Source organism: Notolabrus celidotus, chromosome 7 (assembly GCF_009762535.1).
Source record: "Notolabrus celidotus isolate fNotCel1 chromosome 7, fNotCel1.pri, whole genome shotgun sequence".
Lineage (NCBI taxonomy): Eukaryota > Metazoa > Chordata > Actinopteri > Labriformes > Labridae > Notolabrus > Notolabrus celidotus.
In genome coordinates, this window is record NC_048278.1 from 16,436,531 (window position 1) to 16,450,028 (window position 13,498).

Below are 13,498 nucleotides of genomic sequence, written 5' to 3' on the forward strand. Positions count from 1 at the left end.
CTTGTGACACTTACTCCTTTTGGTGTTCTTTTTGCCTCTCCCTGGTTGGATTCAGTTGCCTGTGTTGGCTGTAAAATAGTGAACTTTTGTTCACTGCATCACTGTGTTCTGTTGTTTGTTTGAGTCCTGTCTCCTGTGTTCTTTGGATCATTACAGCAGTAGGCTTTCATATAGATTATGCTTTTGGCTTTTAAATTTGCAAAGGGTTAATGTGGCACTTCAAAAAGTTAAAAAAAAAAAGGAAGTTAATAAATATCAATGTCATGATTTTATTCTGAAGTTTTATCACTTGCTGACCTGGAAAAAGAGGATCACAAGAACAGTTGCTTAGCGTGGCTGAACGCTGTATGCTTAAGATCCAGAAGATGCCTCATAGTATCTGTTAGACTCCTTTAATCTTATGACAAATAAATGCACAAAAATTGTACAGGTGCTTTCAAACATCAAGCAAATCACAAGTGAACATAATGTAACTCAGCATACCAAAATCAAGTTAACTTCAGCACCAAAAACACACAATGAAAAAAGTGTCAGGTTAATAAGTTGGAATCAGTCTCCTCATAATGTGATATGAAGTCATTTCAGTCTCTGCTGTAATAAACAGGTGTATGAAGTGAGTGACATTAATGGAGAGAAGCAGATGAGAGACAGGGAGGACTTTGATGTCCTCTAAAAACTGGGTCAGTGAATACCTCCAGGAGGACTTCGGCAGGTGGCAAAAAGATGGATGGATTACACTCCACGTTGCCCACTTCAGATGGATGGAGGAGCACACAGACGGGTGGAAGATGGCAGCATGTGTGTTGAAGTGTTTTTATATGATTTAATATAAGTAGTCTAGCCAGATGCACTGCATGTTGCAAACTTGCTGGTGTAGATTTTATGCATCCAAGTAGATAGATCTCAAAGATTGTCATCCTGGTTTAGATTTAATCAATAGCAGTGTGACTCTGGAGTTCGAGGCTGAATTAGGGTGCTCATGAAAGACAGAGAGTGTCACTGGAGTCCTTGTTAAAACTGTTTCATGGCAAAGAAAGAGAGGTCTTGAGCCTGCAGCCTTGTAGAGATATCAAATACACAGTTAACTCTTGTGCAACATAGCAAACCTACGGATCAATAGAAGTGAGTTTAGAGACATGTGACAATGTGTGTGTGTGTGTGTGTGTGTGTGTGTGTGTGTGTGTGTGTGTGTGTGTGTGTGTGTGTGTGTGTGTGTGTGTGTGTGTGTGTGTGTGACAACAGGCTCTCTGGTCAAATTTGCAGAAAGGTTGCAGGTTTCACTAACAAGACCACGTCCTTGTTTGTTTGTTGTAATTATTTGTAACAAGACATGTTGTAGAATGTAAATAAAACCACAACATTGAACATCAAAGAAAAGAATATGGAAAATATAGAGGGTCAAGACTCAGGGTGGGGATACGCCTCTGGTTCAGCAACCCCCTGTAGTTCCTGTATTAAGAGGAAAGTAGACAGGGGGAAGTAGAAGGGACCGGGGGAGGGTAGTGAGAACTGAGGTGAACAAGGGAGAATGAGTTAGGCAGGTTTATATACACAACGGTGCTGATAATTGCACAGGTGAATGAGAAAACAATCTGCAGGTGTTTAGATTGGGTTTTGGAGGTGTGGTCCTGTTCCTGAACTTGCGTTATATTAACTTCATGTTATTATGTCGTTTGATTAGAAGAATATGGCTTGTTGTTACTTAAACAACATCTCCCCACTGTCACTAAAATGAGAAATGAAGGCTGCATACCATAAATCAACAATTAATGAAAGATACCACTTACACTATCCCCCCTTTCTCCTTTTTTTCATAATCAGAATAGATTGAGTTGTTTAATCTCCAACTGGACTTAAATGCCATATGTAACCTATGCCTTGAGCACGCAATGCATGCATAGATGCTTAAGAAACATCAATCCCATGCACCATTATGGCAAAAAAAAAAAAAAAAAAGAATCAATAAAAACAAATAATGAAAGCTAAAAAAAACAACGACTGTATAAGAAACAATAAAAACCTATCCTGTTTTAAACAATTGTTAATGACGAAAATGTGTGGTAATTATTCAGGTTAACTTAATTATCACTGAATGAAGACCGTAAATTTCCCTGATATAAAACAGCACCATAGTGCCCTAGATATGTCTCCATAGTTGAGTCCACTAAATGACACTCACAATTAACCTGCAATTATACACCATTAACATAATAATAACAGCATAATATCAAGGCAGTGAACTCCAGTCATCCACCATCAGCCTCCATAACAGGCTGCATAAAGCAAAAACTAATTTCTATGTGATAATGGAGGCGGATAAGAGCTCTACTCAGTTTCTGGGTCAGAGCTTCAGAACAGCATGTGCGTGATATAAACTTATCATACACTTGAGACTGGAAATATATGGGTCACTGATAACAGTATCTGTTACTATGCAAATGTAAAAGCATGGTCTTCTGCATTTTTAGTTTTAAAGAAAATTTATCTTGGACACAAAGTAATGACCCGAGTATTTATTTTGCAAGTCATGATCAAATGCTCTGTGAGCAAAAAAGTGGTAACTCTTTTTCCCATCGTCAATTAAACAGCAAAAAACTGTGGTAGAAAGGATGATATGTAAGAATCTGAACTATGGGTGCAAGACATAAAGTAAACTCATGACAAACCTGAGTAAGGCAGGACTTTATGGTACAAAGCATAAGATTCTCATTGGTTGTAACTTTGATATAAACTGCCCCCAGCCTTTTGACAAATACAGGGATACTTTTGGGGTTTGCTTAAAATGTTTTGACACAAATATCAGGAGAAAACTACAGTTACATTGACATAAGTCATTAAATCATCCTCTCATCCAAAAATGATTCATTTTGACAGTGTGCCTTTATTTAGATATGACAACTGCAGGAGCATAAGACAAATTTGAGGAGAGAGCTGAGATGGCACGTCGAAAGAGCCAAACCCGGGGCGTTGGTGGCCTAGCGGTCTAAGCGCCCCACAGAAGCTATAGTCCTTGTCGCAGAGATCGCCAATTTGACTCCTGCCCGCAACCATTTCCTGCATGCCTTCCCCCGCTCTCTACTTCCCACCTCATCTGCGGTAGCCCTAAAATACAAAACACTACGACAAATCACAAAACACAACAAACATTATCTTCTAATGACAAGTTAGGTGCCTATGGTTGACATAAAGAAGTAACTAACTTTAACTTTCTGTCACCAAGCAAGAGGCAAAGAGCTGGAGCTTAGGTGGGCTTTTAACCTCCCTGCTATCAGCCCTGGGAAGGGAAGCTAAGCAATAAAACAAATCTAGTTGGGGGTTTATAAAAATACTCCAGCTGTATGTTTCCCTGAGTGACTTATTAGATGTATGCCACTTTTTAGTGGACCAATTGAAACGTTAATTAGCATCAAAAATTTAGCATCAATTCAATGGTGGTGTATACAAGTGAGTATGAATTGTGTTAATATGATTACTTCAGGGACCTTCACCTACGGTAGTAGAGCCAGGTGTCAAATTTGAATAGAGGCCAATGAAATGGGCACAGAGGGAGGCATAATATGTAGGTCATCAAGTTGCACAACAGGTTCCTACTCAGTGACTAACGGTGTCACTCAACACACACTTCATACACACTCACACCTACAAGAAGACTCCTCTCAGTGCCTGCAAAACAGGGACACAGTTTTATCAGTCAGCATCAACACTGCAGGTGGGACGTTAAGTAACTTGGTGATAATGCCATGCCTTATGAGGGCCTGTAGGGTCAGGAAGGTTTCATTTGAGAGCAAGCAAATGACTGACTTACTTTCTATGTAAACACAGCTTTCATATTTAAGTCAGATTTCTTGAACAAAAGTTTACTCAATAGGTTTTGTTCTATTTCTTTTACTGAATCATTCATCTGTTGTCCTCACCTCAGACTACACTACAACTTTTCTCTCAATCCAATCACATTAAACTCACCCCAAGGGGAACAAATTACTAATCAGCATGGCCTTTATTAATACAATTAACTGTTCCATCCAAAGTCATAGTCATGATGGCCTAGGGGAGTTATCATAGTGTGCTTCGAGTTTCAGCCTTCGTGACAAAGCAGAACTCCAGTGACAAAATCTACGACATAATATTAGTCGCGTCTCCAACTAAACTCTGTGTAAGTTTTAGCCAATTTGGCACAGGCTGACAAAGCAAAGCCAGTGAATCTGTATCACTTACAAATAGGCTCAACGTGATTTGGCTGTCCTTCTCTATTTGTGTCATATGAGCCAGATGGGTGGATTTGGCACTAGTTGCATGGACCCCCAAACCACAAAAGCGTGACGGACTTCTAGATTAAGGGACAGATTTTAGGTTAATGGTCATGCGCTTCAGCGGAACTATGAGAAAGTTCGCATGTGGAGATGGAAATGTAGGTACATGCAAACCCACTTATATACTCTCTTAATAGTCTATTAAGTAGCAAGAACATAAATTAAATTTGGATTTTCAAAAAACATCTTTGTACCACATTGTCATTTATTTATCTCTGGAATCTCAGGTCCTTGGGGCCGCTGCTGTGATAAATCCGGCAGGATGTGGCATGACTGATCACCAAGCTGTTACACTATTGAGCCCAATGCAGAGAGACAAGCAATCTGACCGCTGCTAACTCACACGTGCACACAAGCATGTAGACTCTCACAGAGAGTGGGAAGTAGCTGGACCTACTACATTCTTCACCCATTTTAGAGATAACAGGAAATGATTTAGGTCACTGATACTGAAGTTTATGCAAGCCAAAAGCGCAAAACTCTGTAGACACTGTGTCACTAAGGAAGAGATATGCAGATGCATTTTCTTTGACAGATTACAAGACATAAATGACCTGCTGCAAAACCCTGAGATATCATCTCTTCCTTTTCCAGTCTATTTTCTCACATATTAAAAGTCTATGGCTTCAATTAGCAAAACTGCACTTATCCTGTAGACAGTTTGATCAGTTTTATCCAGGTGTACTATTGTACTCAGGTCATTTTTTCAATTCACAAACCTGACCCAACCAAACCACACTACCTGAAGCAGTGCTCTACCACTAAACCCACAAAAAGCTTTCGACAATGTCTTTCAGATTTACAGTCATAGGCAGAGTTGAGGCTGAGATCTACAATGAAGAAATAAGATAAGATAAGATAAGATAAGATATTACTTTATTGATCCCCTGGGGGGGACATTCAGTTGTTACAGTAACCCAGACATAAGTACAATCAAGAAAGAAGTTTAAATAAGTAAAAATAAGTAAAAATTAAAATAAAAATAAAAATAAAATAAAATAAGTAAAAATAACAATAGATAAATAAAGCTAGAATACAATTTAGATAATTACAATGTTACAAATGGAATTTCAATTAAATAGAAGTAATTACAGGCAGTATTAAAAAAATAAAAATAAAAAAAAAATAAATTCAGTAGTGACAGTTTGACATGGTGTGATTATGGTTAGTAATGACAAATTAAGCAATAAATAAAAATAATATGGTATGTAATATGGCCATGAGTTGTAGAATATGACCATGAGTTGTAGCTAGAATAATAATGTAATATAACATAATATAATAATAATAAATAATAATATGGCAAGATAATTATAATAATCAGTGGTCAGCATGGTGCAGTCTGTGGCCTCCGTTACTGTCTGATGGCGGTGGGCACAAAGGAGCGCCTGAAGCGTTCAGTCTTGCACCGTGGTGGAATGATGCGCTGACTGAACAAGCTCCCCATCAGGCACAGCTCATCATGGAGAGGGTGAGGGGTTGTCCAGGATAGCTCACAGTTTGTCCATCAACCTCCTCTCAGCCACTGACTCCAGACTGTCCAGTTCTAGGCCAACCACAGAGCGGGCCTTCTTTACCAGCTTGTTGAGCTTGCTGGCCTCACCCATCTTGATAACTCCCCCCCAACACGGCACTGCAAAGAAGAGAGCACTGGCCACCACAGACTGATAGAAGGTCTTCAGAAGCCTGCTGCAGACACTGAAGGACCTGAGTCTCCTCAGGAAGAACAGTCTGCTCTGTCCCTTCCTATAGATGGCATCAGTGTTGGTGGACCAGTCCAATTTATTGTTTATTTGGACCCCAAGGTACTTGTATGATTCCACCCTCTCCACTTCCTCCCCCTGGATGAGGACTGGGGCTGGGGGCCTCCTGTTCCTCCGGTAGTTCACCACCAGCCCCTTAGTCTTGCTGATGTTGAGCTTCAGGTGATTGCTGTCGCACCATGCGATGAAGCTCTCTATCAGTCCTCTGTACTCCTCCTCGTCATCTTCACTGATGCGTCCAACGATGGAGGAGTCGTCGGAAAACTTCTGGAGGTGGCAGGAACCAGAGTCGAGGCGGAACTGGAGGTGGCAGGAACCGGAGTCGAAGCGGAAATATTAATATCTGGCCCTCCTACATGTTTTTTATTTACATCTGGTATAGCGATGTGGTCTGGCTGATCTGCTCACAAGTAAACAGCTCTAATCACAATCACTCATCACCATAACTTACATTATGAAGCCTGCAGTCCTGCAGATTATCTATGAAAAACAACAACTGAATTGCAGACCCAAGTCTGTTTAACCATAAAGATTAAGAAAGAAAATAGAAAAAAAAGAATCAGCATCATGACAGATGTCGTTATGAAACATCTGTCTACTTGCTGCACTCATTAAATTTGATGAACTGCTCATGGGACAGTCTCCTGATCGAGTCATATAGAGGAGGCATAGTTTAAAACTGTCACTTAATAAGATAGGGACATCTATGCCAGCAGTCAAAAATGCATCTCCTGCACTAGGTAAGCAATTAATTGCCTTCAGCTCCATGGCAGTAATGGGCAGCTAAACATATACTGATGTGCAGGAGTTGAGGTGTCATCTGGCTAAAATGGGGTGAAATGTTAACATACGGTAGTTGTCTGGTCCTGTGTTTGCACAGTGCTTAAAAGTTTCTCAGTACAGCATACTGGGATGAGTGCTTGGGACAGAGAAGAAAGACTTTGAAAGAAAACATGACATATCAGGTTTGGTCTCACTTTGCTCTTGATTTAATCAAGGGCACCAACTATGCAAGGTGTGAAAGGTTCACTAGGTCAACATAATACCACTAAACAAACACAAAAACAACCTTTTACCCAGTACAGCTTGTCAAAACATCATTTGAGTGTCTGAAAAACATGAATTTCAAGAAAGACCTACCTTACCTTTTGTATTATTACTTCCTCCTTTTGCCTCTCTGAAACATGCACACCAACACTCTCAGGCACACACATTCAAACACATGCAATTATATCACCAGGTTGCCAGGACATCTGATACAACAACAAATGGATTATGGAGCCGACAACATTAAGGCTGGAGTAGGTTATTTATTGAAGAACATTTTTAGCCAGAATTGTTGGCAAGTCTTTTTCATTCCCATTGCATGTAGTACCAACAAAACTCCAGTGTCTCTGGCAGCTGCAGGGCAGTGATACATTTGTCAAAGTCTTCTTAAGGTACAAGTGAAATGATTGGACAACTAACTTACTGCCAATCAAGCTGCTGCCTTTAAGTATTCTATTTGTGTACGTTCTGCAAGCAACCAGAATCTATACTCTGTTTATATTAAACGAGCTGAAATTATATATGAAATTGTGTTCACGAAGAGTGCGATCGTTTGCCTCTGGTGTGAACGGAACATAACAATAGCCACATTTGTTGATTACGTTCAATATGGTAGCATAAGACGTTTTTGTACCTGAGAGTGGGACATGAGTTTCTTGGATACAAATATGAACAATGCTACACAACCCTCTTTCCACCACTACCTCAGGTCACCTCGACCTCAAACTGTTGTCTGCCAAAGCCCATTCCTGCATTTTGTAGGTGTGGCTTCAGAACAAGGCCAGAAAGAAGAGGATGGGCTTTTTTTTCCCGGTTGTATCATATCAAAATCTAGCTCAATTGAGTGCTGGGTTCACCAAATATCTGCCTCCATTCACTTCGTCCATGTTTTGAAAAAGACCCAGAGATAGAGAAGTACCAACACTTCAAATATTTAATGGCAGCCAGCTACTTTTACTATTTCAAACTGAAATATTATTCAATAATGTTGCTGTTCTAGGTTTTATTTCACAGTGGGCTCTCAGTATAACATGACCTGACAGCAGTTCCAACAAATCATGGTGAGTCTTGAGAATGTGGAGACACTTGTAACCCCAGATGACTCATTTCAAAAACAACACACAACAAGTACCAACTTTCTGTTTAGATAAAGACACGCAAAATTGTTTATTTGCAAGAATATACCAACAGGAACATTTTACAAGAATATGGAATATTCCTATTCCTATGGGATGTACACTTTTTCTTTATGGACATACGCATGTGTTGAAACGATCCATTTTAATCCTCTAAAACCCAACTGGCTCGAAAGTGATGACTCATGTTTCTCATCAGGGATACCTTAATCACTCATGACTCATCCAAGTGATTATGTTTTTTGATTAAATTAAATTACTCATATGCTGTGCCAGACTGCTCATGTCGTCAAATATAAATGCTGCATAATGGCTGTCAGGGTCTGATGCAGATGCACAGGGTGTCTTTGGCAGCCTGCATGAGACACGGCAGGTTTTCCTACAAATCCAAATTTAACCCCTTCTACAACACTCTTAATGCATTTTTTCAGAGTGACATTGTCAATAAGCCTGCTTGGGGTTACAATAGGAGGCAACGGCCAAGTCAATAATGTAGGATGTTCATACAGGAGACCACCCCGAGACTTGTTACACAGTAAAGGTCAATATTGAGTAATTCATGTCAATATTTGAAGCAATGAAAAGATGCTTGTTTTTTTAAACCTAACCAGATATATTATTTGTGTCCACACAAAACCTACTGAAAAGTTTATGGCCACATCAAAAAGGAAAAAAGATATTCCCAGAATAAACATTTAAATGTACAAGAATATAGTCGGAATATAAGGAGACTAGAATAATGGATTTTTGTCTATATCTTATTTTTAAGGGCAATATCTTCAGAGTGGTTGGCCACCTTCACTCAAAATTAAGTATTTGGTTATTTGTGAAATCTATGCAAAAGCATAAGTTCACAAGATGCTTCAAGTTCCTCAATTTAGCATAGGCCACTGGCTGCTCTTTCCTTTAACTAACATATAGAATAACTATAGACGAAATCAAGACTTTATTCTCATAATGTCCCGGCTTTTTCCTCTTAAATTTATAAATTAATTCTTGCATCGTTACAACTATGTTCTTTTATATTTCTCAGTATTTTCTCGTATAACCCTATATTGTATTTGCAATTCACTTATTTTTATTTTACAGCTTTGTTCTTTTGAATTCACAACTTTGTTCTCACAATATTTCAACATTACTATTGTGAATTGTTTTTACTTACTACGTTATTCTCCTAACATTACAAATGTAATTTTGTATTTTTCCAACTTTTTGTCTCTTGCAAGTTCACTCCCATACATTTATGACTGAACTATTCCAATAATCCAATCCTATTCTCATACATTTGCAGCTTTCTTCTTTTTTAACTTTATTCTTGTACATGTATACCTTTGTTCTCATAATATTCTGATTTTATTACAATTTTTGTCAGACCTTAATATGGCCCCAATCCTCAATTCTAAAAAACAAACAAGCCATTTAACATATAGGAAAGAAAATAAATCCTATCTCTATGCAACACAGACCAGCATCAGACACTAGTATGACCAAACATCTGTGTGAAAGACTGGTAAGAGAACTTGTTGTTTTTCTCTCTTGGACTGTTCTCCAATAACAGAAATATTCTAGCATCATCAGTGATAGGCATATTATTGATGGTTTGAATAATTTATCATTTCTTTCTCTTTGCAGCTTTTCCCTTTTTTGTCTGAATCCCCATCCTCCACCATGATCTCCATCTATTCATCACTTTATCACGTTTCACTAGAAATCAGTATTCTGAAGAGGTCGCACATTCAAACCTGATATTAACATAATGCCCATGAGTCATTTTTCCAAGTGTTGAGGCTTACACACTGTTACAGCAAGTGCAGCTCATGTCTAATAGCATGGTGCATAATTTAGACACATTAATAAGTGGCACATTTGCAGAACAGGGGGCTGTTTGTCAAGTGAAACTCCCTGGTGATTAGTTGTCAGCCTACTTAACCCTTCTGCTGAGATGCTAATCAAGATGGGCCAGTTAATTACAGCGGCGTTAGCATCTCAGTGCGGCACAAGCTTATATTTAAAGGAGCACGGTCACAATAAACTGATGTAACCTTGAACTTGATGTGTAGAACATTTTGTTTGAAGCAATACATTATTTCAATAAGGTTTTGCTTTGAGATGGAAATGCATCGCAGGGCAATGCAGACAAATAACATATTGATTGCAAAGGTCATTTATGTCCTATGCACATTGAGGCTAAGATTGTTGCGATTGTGTGCTACCAAAAATGATGACAGATGTATGCTGGGGCTGAATATGTGTGCATGGCCTCAGGAAACATAGCTATGCTGTTGGAGTAAGATTTAAAGAAAGGAGTAATAGCAATGATCACTGTGTTTTGAGAATTGCTCCAGATGTGATATTGTGCTTTGCTGTCCAGAATCACAATGCAGTTCAGATGCACAGGTCAAAATGAAGCTCTATATATAGAGAGATAGGTAATATCTGGCACATGATGGCAACGAATATGAAGGCTTTCTATTTTAAGCGTTCTTTTATTTGTTTTGCTATATAGTTTTCTTAAACTTGTCTTGGACTGATCTGAACTAGTCACAGTGTAAAAAAAAAGAAGCAGATGGGCCTTGCATGGCTTTGGACATGACAATTGTTAAGTTGTTAACCTTCAAGTGAGACCACTCAGGGTCAATCAGTGAAGAAGCCCCTCTCATCTTTAAAAACGGAAGATGTCGTATCCATGATTTCCAAAAAGAATGGCATATTTTGATTCATCAGACCACAGATCAGATTTCCACTTTGCCTCAGACAATCAAACAGGGGTAAATATGTAGAAACTATTCAGGTGAATATTTGGTGCTCTTGTGATACTTTACAAACAAACAAACAAAAAAACAAAGAACAAACAAACTACAATGAGCATGAATGCTGTTCACTATCATCGCTCTCTCTCTCTCTCTCTCTCTCTCTCTCTCTCTCTCTCTCTCTCTCTCTCTCTCTCTCTCTCTCTCTCTCTTTTATTCTCCTCTATCCCTCTTTCCCACCCCAACTCGGTCAAAGTAGATCACTGTCTAACATGAGTCTGGTTCTGCTCGAGGTTTCTGCCTGTTTAAAGGAAGTTTTTCTTTGCTGCTGTAACTAGCTAAATACTGCGAGGTGCAATGCTCATGGTGGATTAAGATGAGATAAGATTGAGTCTTGTCAGTAAGAGGGGACTGGATCTTACCCTGTCTCGATGTTGGGCCTTTGTTAATAATTTAACATAGAGTATGGTCTAGACCTGCTATGTTTGTAAAAGCGTCTTGATAAAAAACATTTGTTGTGATTTGGCGCTTTACAATTAAAGATGGATTGATTGATTATAATTTTTTGTGTTAGCACCAATGTTAGCTTGGTCATTGTCTGTAAAATAGTTAGAATAAACAGAACACTCTTTCTCCTTTTTATTATAATTCTTTTTTATATCGTAGTATTTCTATTATATGATATTTTAATGCATAATCTTTTTTGATGGCCCACGAAAAAATGGGCATCCTACATAAATGAATCAATGAATTAATTTTTTAACTATAGTGATTATATTTTACAAGGATAACTCAAGATTCTTTCAATGTCTGTATGTCTATCTGTTGACAATGATTTGAGGACACAGATAGTTGTTGCTAAGTCAGACATTTGATCTGACTGTTGCACATGATATCCTGGCAGACATCCTGTCAGTCCATCAATAAGAGGTGCAGTGCAGTGTTTTGACAGAGCTTCATTCTTAAATATGATGATAGCATGGATGTTTGTTTTATCAGCTGCTTGCGCATGTAATTGGTATCTCCATCCCAAAAAAGTGCAAGGAATATAAATATATGATTGGTTTCTCAATAAGGAAGTCATTTAATAATTGCCAGGGGCACCGAAGGCAGCTGTGCAACCATAAAGCCAAAATGCAACCATATAAAGGTATCACTTTCCATTAAAATTTACCACTCACTATTTACCCATCTACAATATATGCATGACTCCATTTGTTTCAACAAGATGAGGTGAATAACTGGCGCTGGCAGACTGGGAGGCCATTTAGATTATGATTTTACTGTGGTGACGGAGGACTGTTATGCAATGCATTGGGGCGGCAAATACCGGACATGGATATTTTTGCATTTAAAGCATGCAATTCAAGCTCTGACGCACAATGCATTTTTTTCACAGTTTCTGATAGACAAGAGGAGTATATTCTCAAACAAACACAACATTTTCATGAAGACATATTTCACATAGTCATCATATAGCAGTTAAGGGATGTAGAGTAGGTTTCAAGTATGTGTTAGTCCCACTGGATTTTATTTTAGATGTAGGTCATTTTAACAGCTACTCAGCACCAATGAGTGTAATGGGAATGCTTGCCAATACAAACCTACCACAAGCTATTTGCTCAGCAGTACTGTGCCAACACACAACCAATCCCAAAAAGTAAAGCCTGGACTGAACTGTATGGCAATATTGCACAACGATGATAAGTGAGTGCAGGTACACCAGCTGTTCAGCAACATATCCCATGTCAGCTTAATTACCTGGGCCATAATTAACAGGGCACAAAGATGAATTCATGGAGTCAGAGTACAATGGTTAAAATCTTTTAAGTATTAAAAAAATGTTCTGTGTTATATTCCAAAATGTTATGGTGACAACAAAACATCAATTAATATAGCCAAACGAAAAGAAGTACCTGCGTCTCCAAAGCCTGACATACCTTATTACCCCAAAATCCTTCTATAATCAGAAAACCATTAGGGCATCATTAAAGGTGTAGATGGGTAAATTGTGAAGAACCAGCTTTATGTAGAAGCTCAAGTATAGACATATTTACATCTGGGAAAATGCTTCTAGTTTGAGTACATCAGTACCCTTAAAGTGTGTAACACAAGCCTTACACCAGACTCTTTACATAAGAGCATCTCCAGTGTCTATTTGTGATTGGATCTCACTTCCCTACACTATAAGCAAGTAAACAAAATTTCAATTTGCGTGGACCAAATGTACGAACCTAATACCATAAGAGTTGGGATGGTGTGTAAAGTGTTGATGAAAACAAAGTTTGATGGATTACAAATAATTTAATCCAGTGTCGCCTGTGGACACGAAGATCACGGCCACACAGCATTGGTTTTGGTGCCTTGTCCCTTCTGTACAAAGATTTCTCTGAATCTTTTAATGATATTGTGATGTATAGATGAAGAAATTCTCAAATTCTTTGCATTTTTACACAATAATTGCATTATTGTGAAATTGCCAAACTACACTG